Raw genomic sequence first — 23,578 nt, 5'->3', positions numbered from 1 at the left:
CCTACACATGTATTTACATTCATTTTTAGGATGTACTTTTTGGCTCTTTGATTCTTTTTGCTGGCTTATCTTGTTCTCAAGGGAAAACTGCACATATCTCCAGTGGGAAGGGAGGACGAAGGGGATCATGGGGAATGTTGGCTCTTCTGTGCTTGAAACTGCTTGGCCCTGGAGATGCTCACAGGATGGGGAAGGTGCCCTTTCTTTTTGCTGCATAAACAGCACTGCATAGCCTCTCCCTCTCCCCTCTACTCCTCCCAGCCCTTCCTAACTCTCTAGCAAGCTCCAGGGGCAGTAAACCCCAAAGTGTTGCTGTGACCTTTGGGTGAAGTATGTTTGAAGGGATAACAGAGAAAGTCATATTTCTTGTAATAAGTCTGCCCAAGATACCATTGCTTTTCTAGTGTCTAATGTCTCTGCAGTATGAAACTTTGAGAGAGTTCTGAGGATTTTATGATTATTTTTTACTCCCAGGAGTTATATTAGTGTAGGCCCCTGGTCCCAGAGGCTGTCCTGCACCATCATATCTCTGCAAATGGGTGATTCTAGTTTGTTTTCCATTGTTGTGATAAAACACCGACCAAAAGCAACTTGGGGGCCGGGCAGGGATGTGCACACCTTTAATCCCAGCACTCAGGAGGCAGAGACAGGCCTAACCTAACCTCTGTGAGTTCAAAGCTAGCCAGGTCTACATAGTAAGTTCCAGGCTAGCAAGGACTACAAAATGAGACCCTGTTGCTATTGTAACAACAATAACAACAAGAAGCAAAAGCAACTTGGGGAATGAAGGGTTTATTTTATTGTTTGTTGTTGTTAGAGATAGGGTTTCTCTGTGTAGTTCTGGATGTCCCAGATAGCCCCTGCTCCAGTAGGCTAGGCTGGCCTGGACCTCAGAGATCCTACTGCTTCCACTTCCTGAGTGATGGAATTAAATATGTGTGCCACAATACCAGGTTTATCAAGAGTTTATTTTAGACTACACAGGACTGCCTGTCACTGAGTGACACCAAGAAAGGAACCCGAGGCAAGAGTTTGAAGAACCATGGAAGATTCCCACTCAGCCTGCTTTCTTCTACAACCCAGGGTGCCGTATAAGCCACATGCCCAGGGTGGCACTGCCACATCAACTATTAATCGAGAAAATGCCCTATAGACATGCCTACAGGTCAGCTTGATAGAGGCTTTTTCTCAGGCTTCCCCTTCCCAGGTGTCTCAGGTTAATGATAAGTTGATGGAAACTAGCACTTGGATACACTGGTACAAGACAATTTGTGCCCACCCTCCCTGCCCTCTACCCCTTCCCTCCCCACCTCTCCAAGAATCCCAAAGTATTGTTGAAAATGTGCAGCCTGAGGCTGGCAGAGTACTCAGATCACAGACTGGGCTGGTGTGTCTACTCTTAACCTCAAAAGGCTGAGCAGAGGCTGGCAAGATGCCCTTCACTTTGCAGAAGGAAATGCTAAGACTAGACCAGAGGTGGCCAGAGAGTTGCAAACACATTCAGAAAAACTTCCGAAGGCCAAGTGCCCTACTTCTCTGGAAGCAGCACGTAAATGTTGATGTTGGTTTCTGCATCAGTCCCTCTCCATCCTTGAAAGTTCTGCTTCACCACTAATGAAACAAGGCTAAGCCCAGATAATCGATCTCAGAGGCATGTGCTTCCAAGTGATGTGCTTGCACTCGTGTGGCAGAATCAGTTCTGTGTATCTCTTTTTAACTCAGTTTATTTAGTTATTAGCTTTTTTATGAGTATAGCCATTTGTCTCTACCATGTACCATGCATGTGCCTAGTGCCATGGAGGCTAGAAGAGGGCATCAGATTCCCTGGAACTAAGTTACAGATGGTTGTGGGCCTCTATGTGGGTGCTGGGACTTGGGACCCAGTCTTCTGGAAGAGCAGCAACTACTCTTGACTGTTGGGCCATCTCTGCAGTGCCACCAACTCTATTTGTTGACGTTATGTTGGAACATTAAATCCAGAGAGAATATTCATACCACAGAAATGTGGATGGGCACAAAGCAGAGAAAGTTTTGAAACATTTACCAATACCCTCCGCCTTGAGTTCCACCACTTGGGCGAGCAGACTAGTCTGAGGCTTGATTTTTTATTTTTAAGTTAATTTTTATTTGACCCATCATAATTGTATGTTGATATGGAGTACAGTGTGATTATTTAATTATTTAATATGTGTGTATGTGATGTAATGAAAAAAATGAAGGTTACTAATTTGTCACTTTGTATATTTATCAGTGCATTGTGGCTAGAATGCTATGCTCTCTTTCTACTCATCCATGGTAAGACACTTAGGTTGATGCTAAATCATGGCTATTAATGTAATTAACAGTTGCAGTAGACAGGCTTAAAAATATTCTCCCAGGTATGGTTTTATTTCCTTTGACTATGTGCCCAGTAGCAGTATTGGTAGTTCTATTTTAATTTTGGTGGAAACTTTGTACTGTTTTTTCATAATGACTGCACTACTTTACATTCCATTAGCAATGTTTGAGAGTTCCTGTCTCTGTAGACTTTGCAGCACTTATTTCTTGTCTTTTGGATTCTATCCTTTCTGACTAGAATTATGCATGGTAAGTGTTGACAATTGCTGGGCATGAGTATATATATATATATATATATATATATATATATATATATATATATTCCTTCATGTTATTCCTTCAGGAAATATTCTCTCTACCATGGTATTGGGGAATGTCCTTTCTACTGATGTTAATGACTCCATGGTAATCAGAGACAGCATGACTCTGGGAGGTGAGAGCATGTCTATATCCTTAGCAAAAATGGTAAATGCTGTGACCTTCAGGACAGCCCTTAAGGCTGTGGGAAAGAACTCTAAAAACATGAGTTTAAAAATATATAATTTCTCAACTATGTAAAATATAAAGACAAACTATGAATTCTATGATGGGCTTTATGGACTGAAAAGAATAGAGGCAGCTGTACTAGGAGCCAGCTTGTCAGAAAGATACAAAGGCAGACAGATTCCTGAGTTCAAGGTCAGCCTGGGAAAGAGCAAATTTAGGCCCAGGTGTGGTGGGAGCGATGATCTCAGAGCCAGATCCTACCCAGCTAGCTTATCAACTGTGCTTACAAAGGCAGGCAGATCTCTGAATTCATTTGTACCGTTGTTAAGAAAAAATGTGTTTGCTGTCTTTTTCTATGAGTCAAGGGGCTAAGGTCAAACAATGCTGATTGGTGGGATAATCAAAAGAGAACCTAGGGTGAATGATTGAATTGATATATAAATAAAAGGTAGGACTTTGGTCTGTGAGAGCTGAGCTGTCTGGAAATCTTCAGAAAGCTGTCTTGGGCAGAACATAGGCTGTCAGCTTGTACCCATGATTTGACTTTGACAATGCTCCTGAATACCCCTTCCTCATAACCACTTTCCAAACTGAGGCTGGTTGGTCCTCGGCAATATGAAATGATGTCTCACAGTTGTTTTGAATTTGAAGTTCCCTGATTACCTGTGATAGGGAACATGTATTCTGGTGACTGCTAGCCAGTCGTATATATGCTAAGAAGTGTCTGTCGAAATTGTTTGCCCATTTTCATTGGATTCTTTAATCATTGGTATTAAGATGGTGAGTTTCTTATATGTTCTGAGCATTAATCCCTTGTCAAATGCATGATGTATTTGTTAGCTCCTTTTCTTTATGCTGTGACCAAAATATCCCACAAAAACTGTGTAAGGGGGGAAAGGAGGAGGAGGGGCTTGGCTCACAGTTTCAGAGGGTCTTTCAGTCTATCATGGCCTACCCATCCATAGCAGTGAGAATTTGTGACAGCAGCTTTCACAGTGTGGTCGACCAGGAAACGGAATCAAAGACAGGCACAACCTCCAAACTCTGATCAAGAGCTTCCTCTGCCTGGAAGACCCCAGGTCTCAAAATTTCCCGTAATTTTATAAAGAGTGCAGCATCTGGAGAATCAAGTGTTCAAATGCATGAACCTGTGTGTGTATGTGTGTGTGTATCATTTCATATTATCTATCTTGTCTTCCATAGGCTCAGGACCATTGCATGATACAAAATACATTCCACCCAACTTCAAGACACTCCATAGTCATAACAGTTCCAACACTTCAAAAGTCCAAAGTCTCTTCTGAGACTCAAGGCAAACTCTTGGTTGTGGGCCCCTGTAAGGTCAAAAGTCAAGTTACATATTTTCAATATACAGTGGATCAGAGTAAGGGTTTCCATTCCAAAAGAGAGGAAGGGAGATACATAGGAAAGATTAGACCCAAACAAGATAGGACCAGCAAGGCAACCATAGTCTGTATGGAGTTTCATGTCTAGGTTCTGGGCCACGTCTCTGTGGCTTTTTTCCAGGTACCTTGGTGGACGCCTTCATGAGCCCATCACCATACTCACAGTCCACACATAACACTACTTGCAAAACTGGTACAGACAGCTGGGTCCCACAGGACCATGCTGGGAACCACTTTTAAGTAACTGTATGTCTGAGCCTGGAGATTTGTTTGTCTAGACAACTACATTCCACCCTAGAAAGCATTCTCTTTTCAAATGGAAATCTGTCCTTTTTATAACCAGGAGCCTTCTATGGGTGGGTCTTACCCTCAAGGCAACTTGAGGCTCTGGTCCCAGAGTACAAAGTACACTTTCTGTTTCATGTTAATCTCCTTAACACTGAGGGCTGTACCCACCTTGCCCATTCTTTAAACGCTTTTACCCTTCTTTCCTTACCACTCTGTGTCTTCTCCATCTTTCTGTTCCACATTTTGCTTTGAATTCTCACTATTAATAGGGTTTAAAAAACATCTGGTAACCACCTCACCTTAGCTAGGTGCTCCTCTGTCTTAAGATTTCCTCCACCAAACAAATTACCTTTGAATTTGTTCTCACTCAAAATTCTCAGGACACAGGCAGAGATAGCCAGGTTCTTTATCAGAATATAACACAGATGACTTCTGGTCAATCCCTGATAGAGTTCTGTTCCTGCCTGAATCCTTATGAGTATAGTACCTTCTACTGCTCACATTCAGTTGGTATTCTGGTCTTCCAAACTCCCACCAGGATCTGCTTAGATCTGCTTTCAGAGCCCTAAGGACTTCTTAGCCTGCATCTGTTGAGAGCAAAGGCAGTGGCAGGTGTCCTCAGAGCCCCAGTGAAAGGGAAGCCAACTTCTGTACTGGCTCGGGGACAGAGTGGGCAAGGCCCGCCCTGGGGCTGGAGCCAGACACTTCAGAACTCTTCAGAAAGACTTAAAGAACTTGGTTTCTGGTAAGTTGGCTCTTCCTAGAAATGACATGGGAGTCAGCAGTTCCAAGGCTGCTGTATGATTGGTCTGTAGTTCTCTTGAGATACCCTGGGCTCCCTTTGGGTAGCATTGCTTCATTAGCTTCCTGCTGACTTTGTCCCGCTGTATGATAATTTCCACTTACTCTGTCCCATTTCTTCCATGAAAGTAATATATATGGTGCTGAATTCCTTAATAAGTTTGCTTGCTTGACCTAAGGCATAGCTTGTGCAAGACCTCTGGAGCCCAGATATTCCCTTTCCATCATCACTGATCCCTTGGACCTTCCTCCTCAGGACCCTGTCAGTGAAGAATGACCTGCTGATGTGGATCATGCATCTCCAAACTCTTCCATATTCTTTCCACACACTAGTTCCAACACTTTAAGAACCATATGGCAGGATTATCAAGACAGCAACTTAACCACTTGGTCCTGGTTTTCTATGTCAGTTACTTATCTCATCCTTGTGATGGACACATGATGGAAACAACTGAAGGGAGGAAAGACCTTTTTGGGTTCATAGTTTAAGAGTCATTCCATCATGGATCGGAGGGCAGGACAGTAGGAGATGCTCAGTCTACAGACAATGAGAGACTGTGAGGCAGCTTCTCACAATTGTGAACAGACAGGAAACAGAGAAGTCAGGTTGGAGCCAGAGGTGTAACATACTATCATCAGTCCCCCTCCACCAGATAGGCCTCATGCTCCAAACATTCTCCCTAAATGGTGCGACCCATTGGGAACCAAATGTTTAGACACTTGAGCCTATGTGGGTTATTTCAAAACCTCTGACTTTGCATAGATTGTCTTTACATTGTCTTGTTTTCTTGGCTACATGGCTGCTTTTTAGTGTGATATAATCCTATTTGTCTGAGTTTATAAGAAAAAAATCCTTGCCCACAGTAATGTCATGAGTGAAACATTCTTCTATGCTTTCTTTTAGATCTTTTATAGATTTGAGTTTTACCTTTTTTTTTTTTTTTCAGAGTCTTACTATATAGCCCAGGCTGGCCTTGAAGCTATGATCTTTCCTTCTCACCCTTCTCAGAATTATGGGTATGCCTCAGCTCAAGTCTAAGCAATATTGGGTAGATTTTTGTAACCACTGAGGCAAAAGAGTCACTTTTTATCCTTTCCTCCCTTCCCCCATCCCTCACCTCCAGATACCCAGCTTTGGTAGACCCACTTTTCTTTTGTAAAGACTGTACTTTCAGGGCTGGAGAGATGGCTCAGTAGTTAAGAGCAATGACTGCTCTTCCAGAGATCCTGAGTTCAAGTCCCAGCAACCACATGGTGGCTCACAACCATCTGTAATGCTATCTGATGCCCTCTTCTGGTATGTCTGAAGACAGCTACAGTACTCACATATATAAAACAAACAAACAAACAAACAAACATTAAAAATAAAGACTGTCCTTTCTCCAATGTAGGTTCCTGACACCTTCACTGGAAGTCAGTTAGCCATATATTGGGTTTATTTCTCAGATCTTTATATTTTCTTACCAGTCCATGTATCTGCTATACAGACAGACACCCACACTGCTTGGGGTGGCATTGCTTTGTATGCACACGCTAGGTTGAACTGAGAAACTCATAGACTCTTTTGATTCACAGCCCCTGATACTCACTTCACTTTATCAGTGGCATTCTGTTCTGCTTGCTTGTGGCTAAAGTTCTCGTTTCTCTCTGGATTCTTCCAGAACTTTCTGTGGTACTCGGGACATTCATATTCTCTACCTTGTGGGTCATTATTGATGTTTTTCCTGCTGTCACTGCTCCCTGGACCCCAAAATAGAAGTTGAGGGTGGAGAGAGTGTATACCATTTAGAAGTGTTATTGATGATGGTAACAATTCAATAGGGGTCTTAAGTGGAAGGCATATTGAAATAGTTTGAAATGTGGGTAGCAACTCTTCAGTGGAGATGCCACAAAAGAGAGGACTTGGTGCACTTCATTCTAATGCCATTCAAATGCTCTCCTACTGTGGCTTCCTTCTAAGCCTGATGTGCTTCTCTTCCAAGCCTTGACTTAGAAACAAAACCAAACATAATTGCTTCACAACAAGAGCTACTCAAGGCTCTCTCCGTTGTCAGGAGATGGGGCAGGAATAAACGAGCAGGGAATGTATGTACTGCATAGACCAGGAGATCAGGAACGTTCTGGAAGGAGATATGCAGAGAACAGTGTTTGATCCTAACAGTGTCTGCTATTTATATGCAGTGAATCTGTAAGCAGGACGCTTCCCTTCCTTTATCATCACTCCCTTCAGCCCCACCTTAGGCACATGAGGACTTTGCTCCTTGATGACCAAAGAGCCTCAGAATGGTTGTAACTTTCCATCTTCTGTTTGCAGAGTTCTTGGCTTTCGATTCCAGGATGCTGTGCCACTGAAGAGATCCCAGAAAGACATGAGCAGAAGATCACCCATGTAGGTTGTGGAACAGGGTCAAGGCAAGCACTGGGGCCCTGGAGTCCTAGTGACTATAGTATGGGAAAGTTCACTTTGATTTACTCTAAGACACAGTCAGTTGGGTTTGGGGGGTGGTGAATATACATCTTTGGAGGTACAAGTCATCTTGATGCGTGTGTGTATGAGTGTGTTCATAGCATGGAGGGGTTGTGTGCCAAGAAATGTGGTACAGGAAGAGAGGATACTGGCTTTGAAAATGCTGCCATCCCTCGGGGGCTGCCAGGCTTTGCTCATGACAATGCCCTGAAAGGGTTTGCTGTGTTTCTTCTGCTTTCTATCACACTGGTTAGATTCCTTATAGATTGGCCGATTCTACTAACACTTGGCAGATTCTCTGAGGATAAGATAATGAGTGAGGGAAGAATGATGCTTAAATAGTGAAGATAGAGGAACAAGCTTATCTGAGGTACATCTTCTTTCCCTAGAAGGGCTCAGACTGTCATCCTGGGCATACTTGAGTCTTTAGGCAGTTCCTCTCTGCAGAAGCCCTCGAGCTCTGGAACACAAGGATGTTTTGAGAAGAGCCAGCCTTGGTTGTGCATTATATATAGATACACATAAATATACACATACACATAAATATACACATACACATAAATATACACATACACATACTCATGCACACACATGCCCATGCGCACTCACACACACATTCACATACACACACATACACATTCCTGTGGCTTCCTCCTACATTTCCCTTCAATGCTAACAAACCATTTCCATGGCTCTGCACCTTGACACTCTATTTTATCCATCTGGAGTGACTCCTGGTCACCTAGGCAGTCTTGGATGATTGCCTGTCTCATGAGCATGGATGCCTCCTCATAGATGAACTTCAGTTTCCTTTTCAGGAAAACGTACTGGTGTTGCCTTGCAGGGCTGACATGAAGATTAACCCATGTCACTACGTGTAGGGATTCCAGCATGTCTGAGCCTCCGATGGCACTCAGTCAGTGAGTGTCTGTCCTTCCCTCTCACCATCTTTTTGGCTACATGCTCCCATTTGTTTGTGACTCTCAGATTGACAAAGTCGTCAGTTCTTGTTTGTGTCTGACCATGAACTGCAGAGGACAACAACTCTTTCTTCATAACACATGAGCTGGGTCCAGGATCAGGTACAAGGGCAATGATCTGAAGTCAAATGAGTGACTAAAGGCAGGCAGAGCTGTGGGCATGGACACATAGTCTGGTTAAGTGGATGGTTATTCAGGCAGTTGCCAAGGAAACTGATCTAAAATTAGAAATATAGTATCAATTAACTTAGAACTTTTACATATTCTCCTGGTATCCCTGGCAAAATGCCAGTAAATCTTTCATTTGATAATTTTAATGCAATTTCTGTGTAGAACTTGAACACTCCATGTAAAATAAAGTTATTCTTGTTATTTCCACCCCAGCCTTCCCTTCCTGTGTCTTCTAAAAATTATTATTATTATTGTTATTAGTATTATTATTGAACAAACACACAATGAACTAAGAAAAAAGTGCTCCACTGATGCCCAGAAACAGATCAGTTGTCCTCCTGATTCATCCCTGGCTGAGACTTGGCACTCTTGCATACTGTATTTATAACACAATAAGCCTCCAATTCCCATGAAGCAGGACACTAACATGTCCTCGGACCATGCCTTCTTCCCTTTCCTGTCTCCTCCTGTCCTGCAGCCTTTGCTTTGGACTCTCATTCCTCTCACCCCTTTCCTTTGTAAACAAGTTTGGCCAAATCTGTATTATGCCTTTTAAACACACTGTTTAGTTCACGTGTTCTGTTCTTTGTTAATAGACTATTGCGGGGCTGGAGAGATGGCTCAACAGTAAAGAACACTGGCTGCTTTTCAGCAGGCTGGGTTCAATTTCCAGCACCCACATGTGGCTCACAACTATCCATAACTCCAGTTCCAGGGGACTTGTGGCTTCTGCAGGCACTGAACACATTTGGTGCACATACATACATGCAGGGAACCACCCATACACGTAAAAACAAAATACACCCAAACAAAACAAAACAAAACAAAACAAAACAAAACAAAACAAAACAAAACAAAACCAATCCCATCATGCTGTGTGTGGTGTTCTGGGTCTCTTGGTGCTGAGAATATCAAATGCAGGGTGCTATGTGTGCTGAGTCTCTACCATGGAGCCACACCCCGAGCCAAGGCTTGCCTTCTCATTCTGCATTGTGCTACTACTGATTCATCCACACTGTCTCTTAGCTGAAGTCATTCACCTTAATTATTATATTTTAGTCCAGAGAGTGAATGTGCCAGAAAGTGATCCCATTGATAGGCATTTGGTTTGTGGCTTTTATGAGAACCATTGATGTCACATTCTTATACCTGTCTGTTAAAGGACACATGCAGAAACAAAACTCTTCATTGTCAGGGATAAGGCATTATACAGAATTAAAGAAAATCCCCCAAAGCAAACACTACCACCACCAACAGCAACAACAACAAACTTTTCAGTGATAGGATGTTCTAGAGAATTAAAGAAAATCTTAAAGAGCAAACAGCAGCAGCAACAACAACAACAACAACAATAAACCATTAAATGTGGGTAGGAATGAAAGCAATGGGTGAGGAGTTAGTGGGAAGTGAAAGCACACACACACACACACGTACACACACGTACACACACATACACACACAATGCTTCCTTTTGTAAGTTGCCTTGGTCATGATGTTTCATCACAGCCATAGAACAGTAACTAAGTCACAACTATCTCTCTGAGTGTTCTTTTTTTGTGTGTGTATGTGTCCCACTCACTCCTCATCCGTTCATTGCTGTAGTTCCTACCTCTATTTGAAGGAATGTTGATGGAATAGATTTGGAACCACTAGCCTACCTAGAGCAACATGTTTTGGCTTGACCCTGTGAATCTGTGGATGGATGAAGATTCTTGGAATAAATATCACTGATATTAGCTCCCTCAACACCAACTTTTGTGTGTGTGTGGTATCTCTGGCCTTTGCATTAAAGATATTAAAACGTGCTCTGCACATGCACATGTGTGTAGATAATTGGCGTGTCAGAATACTGTGTTTCTCTTTGAAGAAACTCTAGAAACGACTTAATTTTGATTTCGTTTCATTCTTTAGATGTACCTGGTCTCAGACAATGTATCTACTATAAAAGTCATGGGATAAGTTAGCAGAGCCAAATTTTCCACAAAGTAGATTCTCTGATTGCATTTTTCCCTTCTGATTTTTGCTAAAAAAAAGTGCTGTTTAGGGTGGTGTGAATGACGAAGGCCCCTCTTTATCCAGGCACCTGGTCCTGAGTCCTGTAATCTGAAGTCTGTCTCATAGCAGCTTGAGTTGGGGGTGTGCAATCCTGTTCTGACATGTGCCACCTGACTGGACTGCAAACAGAGCTCTTTCTTGCTTATGTTGCTCTGTGTTACTGTGGAAATCTGAGCAAGATTGTGCACTTCAAAGCTCTAGGATTTGGCTGTTACAGAAAGGATGTCCACCTCTTCTTGGTGACTTCTATGAACTGGGATGGAATCTCTGTAACATAAAGGGGGCCAGTTCTATTTAGCAGGTGTGATATAGTTAGTGTTTAATTTTTATCATTGTTACAGTTATGAACCCAAAGGATCAATCTGGTTTAGTTGTCGAAGGCAGACAAAAGTCTGTGCTTAAATTAAGAAAGATTGTTTATTCATAAACATATGACCAGGGGAGCTATCTGCTGTTCACCCTCTTGAGAGAAGGGAGCTATTTCTCTTTTTACTTTTAAAAATTGACACATGGTTGGGTGTGGTGACATAGACCTATAATTCTAGTGCTTGAGAGGCTGAGGCAGGAGAATTGTAAGTTTGAGGCCAGCTTGTGCTATGTAATAATTTACATATGTATGAGGCACCGTGGGATGATTTGATAATGTGTACGCGATGTGTAATGATCAGACTAGAGCAACTAGCATTCCTATAGCCTTCACTATTCAGTATGTCTGTAGCCTGGGAGCCTAAACCCCTTTTCTCTTACTTCTTTATGAAATGCATAACAATTATACATAATAGATGGTAAAACAGAGTCACCCCACTGTGCAGCAGAACAGAGACCTTACTCTCGTGTAAGTTTTTGAAAGAATGCATTCACCAGGAAACTAGTATACTGGCCCGCTTCAAAGGGCTTTGGCATTCTGCGTTTGTTGGCCCAGGGCTTGTTGAAGCACTCAGGGCTCCTGGTGTGCAGCACTCTGCTTAGGGGAAGAGGCTACTACATACAAGACACAGACATGAACAGTCTACACTGCCTCTTCTGTCCTAGCCCCCAACCCCATCCAGGACAGCCTACACAATATGGGAGTCCATTGCAAAAGAAAAAAAAGGCAAAGAGTCCTTTGTTTACAAATCAATAGAGGCCAAAGAGATGTCTCTGTGGGTAGCGGTGCTTACTGCTAAGCCTGGCCCAGCCCTCAGGACCCACACAGTGGAAGAGAATGGATTCTCTAGACATGTCCCCAACCCTCAACAAATGAACAACTGTAAGAAAAAAAAAATCCAGAATTTAAAGATGTTGACAGCAGTATATTAAGGTTGGGCTTTTATTCACAGATCTTTGGGTGACTCACAGGTCACAGGCGGCTGCAGCCCTCTGGGCTCTGACCTCATACAGAAGATTGGGTAAAAAGGGATATCCCCTTGTTTTTCTCAGAGATGATGCAGAGTTTGCAGCACGTACTCGTGGGAGAGAGGCAGTTCCATTTGAGAGACTGGGGAAGCCCTCCATCAGGGCTGCAGTGAGCAGGAGAGCCACGGGTCCGGAGTAAATGACTGGGCCCCTTCAAACCCTTCCACTTCCTCTGTCGCCCACAACACAGCAATCTTTATCCTGAAGGGAATCTGGTTCTAAGTTTTCCTCTTCATCAATCTTCCCCCAATTGAGAACTCACCTATTGTGACCCCCACGCTGGCCATTTGTCACCACGGTGCCTCTGTTTCTCATCTGTAGACCAGAGTCCTTGCTTCATGGAATTAAACAAATGATGCATGGTAAGTAGAATCCAGGCACATTGTCAGCTCCCAGGAAACCGTGGCCATTATTGCTATTATTGTGATAATCCCTTGCTTTTTGGAAAGCTTATGTGAGAGAGAAAGGCTGTCTTTGTGTACCAACCTGCTCAGGCCCAGGGTGACAGCCCAGTGACAGGCTCCAGCCACCCAGAAGGTCTACCCTGACTCACTTTCCCCCAGCCTCTTCCAGCTTAACCCCTTTCAAATGTAGAACCTTTTGAATAAGATGAAAGTCTACACACTAAAAAAGCTACATGGCTGCCAGCAAGGTCACCCAAGGAGAGGCAGCCATGTCCTCTGGGCATGAAGTACTACACGCCTTGATTCAAACACGAGAGGCCTGAATTGCAGCGCTGAGCTGCGCCTGTGTGGTAGCAGTCTGACAGCCTCTGTCCTAGCTGGGCCCTGGACATCTGTTTCATTCCTATCAGAGCCTTGCACAGATCATCAGTGCAGCTGCAAGCCTCTAGCTAGCTCCTAGGAGAGTGTCCTTTTTCCTCACAGAGTGGGGCTCCTAGCCAGATCCCACGTACAACAATGTTCTAGTGTCATGGGTGATTTCTTTATCTGGAACTATTTAATTAATTAATTAATTTATTTATTAATACGACAGGATCATACTATGTAGTTCTGGCCAGCCTGGAACTCATCCATAGACACCGGGCTGGTCCCCAAACTTACAGAGATCTCTCTGCCTCTCCTCCTGAGTGCTAGTGAAAGGAAATAAAACTTGAGACCTGTGATTCATGTAATTTATGTCAAATAGCCCAAAGAGTTGTTTGTGAGCTTTGAAACCTGGGGCTGAGAACATAGCAGAACAGGCCAGGACATGCCCGGGCAGGCACGTCGTCATTACATGTCCTGACTGGCCTGGTGCCTCCCTATCTCCTGCCCTTCTGACAGTCTGTTGATGTTAAAATGGACCAATCATGTGAAACCACGCCAATTCCTCCCCCAGCCCCACCCCTTTTCTATAAAAGTCCCTAGCTTCCAAGCCTCAGGGTCGAAACCACTGTCTCCTGTGTGAGATACGTTTCAAACCGGAGCTCCGCCATTATGGCTCCACCATGTGGTCAACACCTCTGTCTCCTGCGGGAGATATGTGTCGGCCCAGAGCTCCATCATTAAACTACCTCATGCTTTTACATCAAGATGGTCATCTGTTCGTGATTCTTGGGTGCGCGCAGAACAGGAATTGAGTTGGGGGTTTCCCCACTAGGTTCTTTCACTAGGATTAAAGTATGCACCACTTTCTTAATGTCTGCGCCTACTTTCTCAGAGACGAAGGAGTCACTTAGGTTTGGCAGGTCACCTCTTCTACCCTTCAGACTTTCATTGCATGTGACAGCAGAGATCAAGCTGCTCCATGGTTTGGGCATCTCTGTCTCCAAGGACTTCAGGGTGCAGTCATCCTTTTCTCCGGGGAAGGATGACAGAGTGAGACTAGCTTTCTGCCAGTGTTGCTGTGTTCTTTGTTTGGTTTCAGAAAGTGAGAGAATCTTATTATTATTATTATTATTATTAATATCTGTAGATAAGAAGCAAAGACTATTTTTGCATGCTGTCCACATACATACAGCTGGTGAAGGGCAGAGGCAGCAATTGGGAAAATCAACTAAGAGTAAATACTAGACACTAGACAGTGGGAGAAGCTTAGTAGGACCTACAATGCATGGAGAGGGGTAGGAGTGTGAAACCAACTTCTTCAGAAGTCCCAGTGAGAAAACAGCTGAGCCCCATGCTTCACTGCTGTCTCCAGCACTCTTTGGGCATCAAGGGGCATGGGCTGGAACTTCTGCAGCACGGGAGGCCTTCTCCCTGGCTCACTGGGAAGCAGCACGGGATCTGGTAGAGATGCTACGGAGCTGCAGAGGAGGATGTGTGGTGACCATGTCATCAGGAAACAAGGTTCACAGTGCCTTAAAAGCAACCTGTGACAAAATCCATTCCAAGCCTGCCTCCTTGCCGGAGGTGGTGTCCCCGAGCTACTGATAGGTGACATCACGAGCAGGTTAGCCTAGAAAGGTGATTGAGCCCCTGCAGGTACATGGATGGCTCCAGCACTAAGGCACCTGGGTCACCGTCATTGCTTGTCTCATCCTTGTGACAAAATATTGGACAGAAACAACATAAGCAAGAAAGGGTTGGTTTTGTTTGTTTTGTTTGTTTTTTGTTTTGGCTTTTAATCTGAAGGGAAAGTACCTCTAGCAGGAACGTGAGGTCATATCACATCTGAGGAAGAGAGGTGATGCTATTCAGATTGCTTCCTCAGGGACCCCAGCCAGGCACTGTGTGGCACTAGACTGAATACGGGTCTTTCTCATTCAGTCATGCCTTTCTGGAACCATAGTCCTAAACATATTCAGAGGATTGTTTCCATGGCGACTGTACATTTTATCAAGTTGACAGTGAAGACTAACCACCACAACCCTAAGGCCTTTCACTCACTTCTGCTATATCATGACTATGCCAGGCTAGGACTGAACTAGGAAGAGGACAGGACTACCAGCGGGACCTGGCAACAGCTACCTATCCTTGGCAACCCTGATAGTGGTGTTCCTCTCTATTATAATGATTGCATTATAATATTATAGTATCGGGGAACACATGTCACAATTTATAATTTATCATTTCTTTTGCAGTTCTTTGATTGGTACCTATTTCTGTTAATGTCCATTTTAACTCACTATTTCCACCCTGCCTAGAACAGTGCCTGCCACATACAGTAGATTTGAAATCATTCACTGAATCAAGGGACAAAAGGAAGTTAGTGACATTGTTAGAAATCAAGAAAGTGTGTCAGAAGTCATTGAGTGCTGTCTTCCATGACTCTGCTGAGGAAATGTGTGGTTGATTCCGTAACTATCAACGTCCCAGGGAAGAATGCTAAAAACGCTATCATTTGCAAATACAACCTTTGGTCCTCTTCACTTCCTAGCAGTGCATTTATCTTTGGTTGAAATGCAGTATTGGGGCAATAACTATGCCCTTTTGCTCCCATCCTAGGGTTTTCAATGACCGTTCCCCCCATTTAAGGCCAAAGGTCATCAGGGAGAAGCCCAAGTAAGGGAAAAGGGTCTTCAGGCTTGACAAAGGAGTTCCAAGGTCATTGGGGTGTTGTCAGCAGAAAGATTTGGAAGTCCAGGTTGGACAATGATAATTATTAGACCACTTGAATCCTAGCCTCAAAAATGTTTCCCTGGATTATAACTCTTGAGTCTTGAGAAAATCTGGAAAGAAGACCCTTCACAACTGCCCCCCCAACCCCAAACAGTTTTTTTTTTTAAACACACATGTAATTTTAATTTTTTCAAATCCTATTTTTAATGATGGTTCTTAAATGATTTAACCTCCCTGGTAGCCCACCCACCTACCAGAGGTTGTGGAAAAGAAAGGGTACAGGGTGGGAGAGGGGACCTGCTTAGAAAGGTTCTTTGGAGCAACTCCCATCTGTTTTGTCTGGAAATCAGAAGTTCAGTTCATAGGTTAGTAGTGGCAGCTTGATCCATTAGTAAACACTTCACAGATGCACCAACAGTCTAGTTTGGTAGAGTTGGGATAACAAAGAGGAATCAACAGCTGTGACACGACCTTGCAGAGACAGCCAGGCTTCAGCCTCGGCTCCAGTGAGCAGTAAGGGCCAGTGGGAGCATCAGGAGATGTTCTCAGCTATGCCTCTCTCGGGGAAACAAAGATCAGCAAAGATGAGAGATCCACAGGGGTTGTGCAGCTAAGTGTACCAGCAAGCAAAGCTCTGTCTCCATCACTCCGTGGAGTCCTATTTATACTTCCAAATATCATAAGTCTTCCATGTGTCTTGCCTCAGCATGAGTCTGCAGAAGCTTCAAGAAATTGGAACACAAGCCGGGCGTGGTGGTGCACGCCTTTAATCCCAGCACTCGGGAGGTAGAGGCAGGCGGATTTCTGAGTTCGAGGCCAGCCTGGTCTACAAAGTGAGTTCCAGGACAGCCAGGGCTATACAGAGAAACCCTGTCTCGAAAAACCAAAAAAAAAAAAAAAAGAAACTGCAACACACCACCAGAAGTTTCTTGGTGTATTTCTCTTTATGGCATCTCAACAAATGCGGCTCAACTATTCAATGTAAGGTGGACCAATACACGTGTGCGGTTAGCAAAGAATCTTTCATCATGTGTCCTTTGATGTACTCGCTTTAGCAGAACATCATCTCTCTTGTGACTGCTTCAACAAAACATTCCTTTGTGAGTCTGCCCTAGTCTTTTACCTGTGTCCACTTTAATGAAACATTCTTTCATGTGTTTGCCCCAGGAAAACACCATCCAACCAAATTGCCAAAGAACTTAAGTTGCCACTTCACAATAAAATGTATACATAAGAATGCGAGACCACGCAATGCCTCCTTATCGCTGTTTTCTTCCTTAAAAAGTTTTTGGACAGGGTCTCATGTATTCTAGGCCAGCCCCCAAATGTCTATGTAAAGAGCCCTGAAACTTCTGATCCTCTTGCTCCATCTCCTGAATGTGGTGCCAGGAGGGAACCTAGGACTCCGTGCCTGTCACTCTGCTGACTGTGACAGCCCCAGCATTACGTGATTTTTTAAATATATGTAGACACTGCTGTGTTTAAGTCATGTTAATATGTCTGCTTCACTCGGAATCTTTGTAGATTTTAAAGGTATAACAACACATAATTATCATGATCATCTCTAGAGCTTCTCACATTTATCCACTGCGACTTCCTCCCTATCAGTCAACCTCTCTGCATGCCGCCTTCCTACCACTTCCACCGCTCTCTGTTAACCGAAATCCTTCTCCTCAAGACTTGTAAGAGATCAACCTCTGAGGTCTTGTGGATGTGAATGACCTGCATGTGAATGACCAGGGCATTGTCTTTCTGTACTAAGCTTGTTTTGTTTTGTTTTGTTTTTCAACACAGTGATCTCCATTTCCATTCGCATTGCCACAAACAACAGAGTTTCTTCCCCCCCCCCATGTGCACGCATGCGTGTGTGTGCATGCATGTGTATGTGTGACTTATTCTTTATCATATATCATTTGTGTAGTTAGAGTGACTCTATATCTTGGCTTTTGTGACTAGCGCTGTGAACATGGGTGTGCAGATTGTCTCAGACAAGCCAACATTACTTCCTTGTATACAATCTCAGTAATGGGATTTGTGGGTCTCGCAGGACTTGTACTTATAGTACTTGTGAGTCACTTGGGAGTTGTACTTTTAGTATTTTGAGGAACTGACAAGCCATCCCGATTCACATCCCCACCAACAGTGCATGGGGAGCCCTTTCTCCACACCCTCACTAGTACTTCCCACTTTGTGCGTTTTGGATAATTACCATTTTACCAGAGTGACGTGATCTCTCACTGTGGCTTTAAATTGCATTTCCCTGATTTGTGCTAGCAATTTTTTTTTCTGTGTACCTACTGATTTTTTTTACATGTCTTATTTTGATAAATGATTATTTAAGTTTGTTGCTTGGTTTTAATTGGGTTATTTCTTGTTTTGTTCTCTTTTTTTAAAAAAATATTTCTATTAATTTTTCAAGAATTTTATACAATATGTTTTTAGACTATTCACTCTTGGGTTCTTACTCTTAAATCCTCCCCAGTTCATGCCCAGCTTCCTACTCCTACTCCCACTCTTAACCTCTATTTGTTTCTTTTAGTCAACAGCGCACTGACTCTGCATGTACTTGTGAGTGTGGGACCATCCACTGGAGTAGTCTGCAGGAACTACACCCTTAAGGAAAGCTGGCATTCATCCTCCTCGAAGCCATCCGTTGTCCATAGCCTCTCCATCAGGGATGGGAGTTCATGAACTCCTTACGCTTCTGTCCATGCTAGACTGTAGCCTGTATTGATTTTGAGCAGGTCTTGTGTAAGCAACCACAGCTGCTGTGAGCTCAGGAGGGTGGTGGTCCTGTTACACTCAGGAGACACCATTTCACTGTGGTCCTCCCTGCCCCCTGCCCCCTTTTCCACAATGATCCCTAAGCTGCAGGTAACAGTTTGTGGAATAGATATCCTGTTTGTGGTTGAGCACAGTCCAGCCACTGACCCGCTGCACTGTGACCAGTTGTGACTGCTCTTGAGATTTTAAAATTCTCTAACTATTATGGGCTTGAACTCCCTTTCAGGCACAGAGCTTACAAGCATCCTTTCCCATTCTAGAGATTTTCTTCATTTTGACAGTTGATGCTTTTTGGGCAGACACCTTTTCATATGGGATAGTTGAGTTTCTCCATGTGCCTCTGAACTCTTGTCCTTGTGTGTTGTAATGTCTTGTGGCATTTCCTGTATGCTTTCTTCCATTTGATTTGATTTTTGTAGCCTACATCTAGCAGTTCATCTTTTGCAGGTGGATACCAGAGTCTCTCTGTACTATTTACTAGTTGAGATTTATTTTTATTATTTTATCTACGTGTGTGTATGTGTGTGTGTGTGTGTCTGTAAGAATGTGACTGTGTGCCCTCAGAGGATGTCAGATCCCCTGGAGCTGGAGTTACAGGTGGCTGAGAGCTGCCTCACGTGGGTGCTGGGGATTAAACTCTGCTTCTCTCAAAGTGCAGCAAGTGCTCTTAACTGCCTGCCCTCAGGTCCACGGACTGAAAACACTGGCTTTACTCTCTTTCCCTCTGCTAGCAGTGCAGTCTTGTTTACTTTCTCTATGGTCTCATCACTAGCTGGGAATGATTACAGCACATACCATTTATAGGCTTCTGTGAAGGGTAACTGAGCTAGCCCCACAGGGCTTCAAGGAATAGCAGCAGTGATTGTGAGGAGCTCAGAGTCTGGTGCCCATCAGCCAGGGTCTGAATGAACCCTGAATGAACTCATGTTTAACCACCATCACCCCAAGTGGGGCCAGGCATTTCACTTCCTTGCTTGGTATCCTTTTTTTTTTTTTAAAGGGGGGACATTTGGTTATCATGAAAATGAGTAAGTTAGTCTGTATAAAAGGTGATGCCTGTACTCAGCAAGTATTGTTGGCTGCAATTAGCATGAGGGTCGATACAGCCCAGATTGAGTGTGGTCCACATCAGCCATGAAATGATATTTACTGGAAGCACAGACTAGAGACAGAAAGTGAAGGAGGGGTTCCACCCGGTTCAGCTCAGTGGATTTCAGGGTGTCTCTGTGGGCGGCTAAGCTTCGTCTGCTCCCACAGGTGTGGTCACGGTGCCATTGTTGCTCAGTCATCATACCTCAGCTTCTGGAATACCCACCCAAGACATTGTTCCACCCTCCACACAGCACTCTCAAATGCAGCCTGGCTGAGAAGTAGCTGTTACCCCAATCCTGGGAGCAGGAGCGGCGTGACTGACAGCTTGCTAGGACTGGGACTTCCCTTTTGCCCTGGGCTCTGGCTGTGAAACAGAGCACATGAAAATAATTTCCGTAAGGAAGCTGTCCTGGTAGACAATGCCTCTTTGTCTGCAGGTAAAAGATGCTGCGGAGGCCTAAAGACTGTGTGGTATGGGATCTGAACAGCTGGGCTGTCTTTCTGGCTTCTAGGGCCTGCTGGGACATTGCTTCTCCCAGAGTGCCCTTCCATGAAACCTTGTCCTGCCGGCTTTCACTTCTGCTGCTTGCGCAGAGGGACAAAGTGCATGATGGGTGGTAACTGAGAACTGAGGCCGCGGCAGGGGAGATTCCGGGGCACCAGGGCAGTGGAGCTGCCTCCTAGAGTCCCTGAAGTCACACTCATGTTTAACCCCTGTGCACCTCTGCTCACAATATGAAGGTGACATTAACTGACTCCGGTGAATATCCTGAGACTAATTAAATCTTTGGGAAAGAGTTAAGGAAACATAGGTGATGTCTTTGTTGACAAAGCTGCAGTACTTATCAAACCCCCAGGGTTTCAGGGCTCAAGGGCATGAGAGAGCAAGTAGGAGGGCCGCATAATTCTTCCCAAAAGCTAGTTTTGACCTCCCCAGCCACCCCAAGGATTCTCCAAAGACCTGAGGGGTTTTCACAAGCGGCTGCTCTCTTGAGCAGGTCTAAGGAAGTCAAGCATTAGTCTTCCTGACTTACCCTTCTCCTGGGACCTTTCCAGTTCCATTGACCTCCTAACCTCCCTTATATCATTCTTTGGCTTGACTTAATTCTCTTTTGGTTTTAAACAAAAAAGGAGCCAGCCATTGTTCCGTTGTTACCGTCCATCACAGCTGTCATGCAGGGAGCATGTGTGTGTGTGTGTGTGTGTGTGCTCTGCTTCCTGTGGAAGCTAAGTCTTCCAAGAGCCCACAGAAGGTCACCTTTCATCCCATGTACCCAGGCTGGCCTGGCAACACTGCAACCTACAAGCCATGCCAGCACCTAGCGCTAGCATTTTTTTTTGCACGGCACCTTTCTCCTCAGCGGGTTTCAAAGCAACTGCTGCATGCTTGTCTCACATGCTTCACGTGATGAACTAACTTCTCAGAGAAACTCACGATGTTCCACGGAAAGCCAAAGATCAGGACAGTTAGTGAGATAAAGCCATCTCAGTCAAACTCTTGATTTTTGTCGGCAAAAATTCTAGTCAGCCACCAGAGGGTGCCCACAGAGTTCTCTAAAAATGACCAAAAACCATGAAAGATTGCAGGAGGAAAAATTTCCACTTTGTATAAGACTAAAACAAATAGAGCTTGCCCACCCCTGCCTTATGTGGAGAATGACAAAGCAGCTATGGAAAAAGCAGGGGTGGGGGTTTTGGGACTGAGGGAGCGTGAGAGAAATCACCTGGATTTGAGCTGAACTGAGTTGCTTCAGGATTTGAAATTGGCAATTGGAATAGCATTGTGTGTACTGGCCCAGGAAGCAGTTTTATTTCTAAGCAAAACTCACTGCCATGACCATCCCCCATGTATGTGTACAGAAGAAATGCAAATACATGCAAATATTATTCTAAACCAAAGGCTCCCTGGAAGGTAAGGCAGCTGCAGCAGAAAAAGAAAAAGAAAGTGAAAAAAAAAAGAAAAGAAAAAGAAGAGAAAAGGGAAAAGCACACTGCGCTGGGAATTGGAAGGGTTGAGTGTTTGAGCCACAGGTCTTGCCCTAGGGTAAGATCTCAAAAGTAGGAAATGAAGGGACTGTGGATCTATGAGTAAGAGGTTTGGTTTAAATTGAGTTGGGCATCAAAGCAGAGAGCAGACCCTACCCTCTCCAGGGCCTGGCATGTAGGCTGTGTCTGGCATCTCTAGCTCCAGGGACTGGCATGGTGACTGGGTTGTAATAGGTGCTTGGAAATGTCGAAGGAGTCAGTGTGTGCCCCAGAAGAGAGCTGGAGAAGGCAGGACTTCCTGGGCTGGCTGGGAGCATTGGCCAGGCTGAGAAGTGGGGGGATATGGTGGCCTGGGGTGGAAGGGTAATTTCCTCATGAGAAGTTCTGTTGTTGTTGAACTCGGGTGTCATAGCCTGTGCAACCAACAAGTCAGGCTTGGCCACCCATCTTCAATAAGCTGATTAGAGGAGCCAAATTAATAGTGAGAAGCAGAAAGAGGACACTTAGTCAATATGGCCATATCGGGAAGAGGGGCAAAGAGTCTTTTTTTTTTTTAATTCAAGACAGGGTTTCTCTGTGTAGCACTATGGAGTGAGTCCTGGATCTCACTCTGTAGACCAGGCTGGCCTCGAACTCAGAGATCCTCCTGCCTCTGCCTCCCAAGTGCTGGGATTAAAGACATGCGCTACCACTGCCTGGACAACGAATCTTAATGACTTCTCTGAGTCTGTCTTGGGGGTTCTGACAAGTTTAAGTAGAAAGCAAGAGATATGCATAATGAAACAGTCTCTGAGACGTGATCCCCTCCCCCCACCTCCTTGAGCCTCTCCTGAAGGTGAGTCTCTCCTACAAGGTCACTTGACCTGTGCATCTTTTTTTCTGGAAACAAGTTCTTCCTCTGGATGCTCTCAATTTCAGACATTTCCTCTCCCAGTACAGAGGTTCCCGGGGATATTGCAGTTTCTTGGGGTCCATTCTTTCAACAGTCTGTTGAAGAAGGAAATGCCAATGTGTCTGTAGGTGTTCATTCCTGCCAGAGAGGTCAGTTTATACCATGCTGTGTTAAGTTTGTGCCACTGTGACAAAATAATTGAGATAAACAACTTAAAATTAGATATTTATTTATTTATTTATTTATTTATTCCTTTTGGCCTATGGTTTTTAGATATTTCAGTTTATGATGAGGGGGCTCTGAACTTGAGGTGACACAGATATCACGGTGGGAAGCACTTGGTAGAGCAAAGCCACTCACCTCAGGGTGGTGTGACTTCTTGGGGCAAAGTAAAGAAACATTATATTTGCCCCAGATAGGGAGCTGACAGACCAGAAAAGGATTTCATCCAAGCCCAGGCTGGTGAACAAGTAAATTAGGTTCTCTAAGTTACTTAAAGGAGTGTGGGCCACTTACCTTGGAAATGTCACAACCTTTATAATTAACACACAGGCAGCTGTACCTCCAATAAGAATTGTACCTCCTGCATATGCTAACACACACACACACACACACACACACACACACACACACACACACCAATCCTAGGGCAGGACTGCATGCATTTGGGAAAGGAATGAGAGGGTGTAATTACTAGGATCTGCAAGGAAGCGCTAACTTCTTCACTATTACTACAGAATGTATTATTCTGTTGACTTCATTGCCATAACTGTGGGCCAAAGGTTTTCTATAGGTCACAACAGGACCTCTGCTTTGAGGTGGCCAATGGGTGTGTTACATGCTCATGGTGGCTAAGAAGAAGTGAAAAGGGGAGGAAGGAAGGAAGGGAAGGGAAGGAAGGGAAGGGAAGGGAAGGGAAGGGAAGGGAAGGGAAG

The sequence above is a fragment of the Mus caroli genome, chromosome 12 (genome assembly GCF_900094665.2).
Source record: "Mus caroli chromosome 12, CAROLI_EIJ_v1.1, whole genome shotgun sequence".
Lineage (NCBI taxonomy): Eukaryota > Metazoa > Chordata > Mammalia > Rodentia > Muridae > Mus > Mus caroli.
This window is presented reverse-complemented; position numbering follows the sequence as displayed.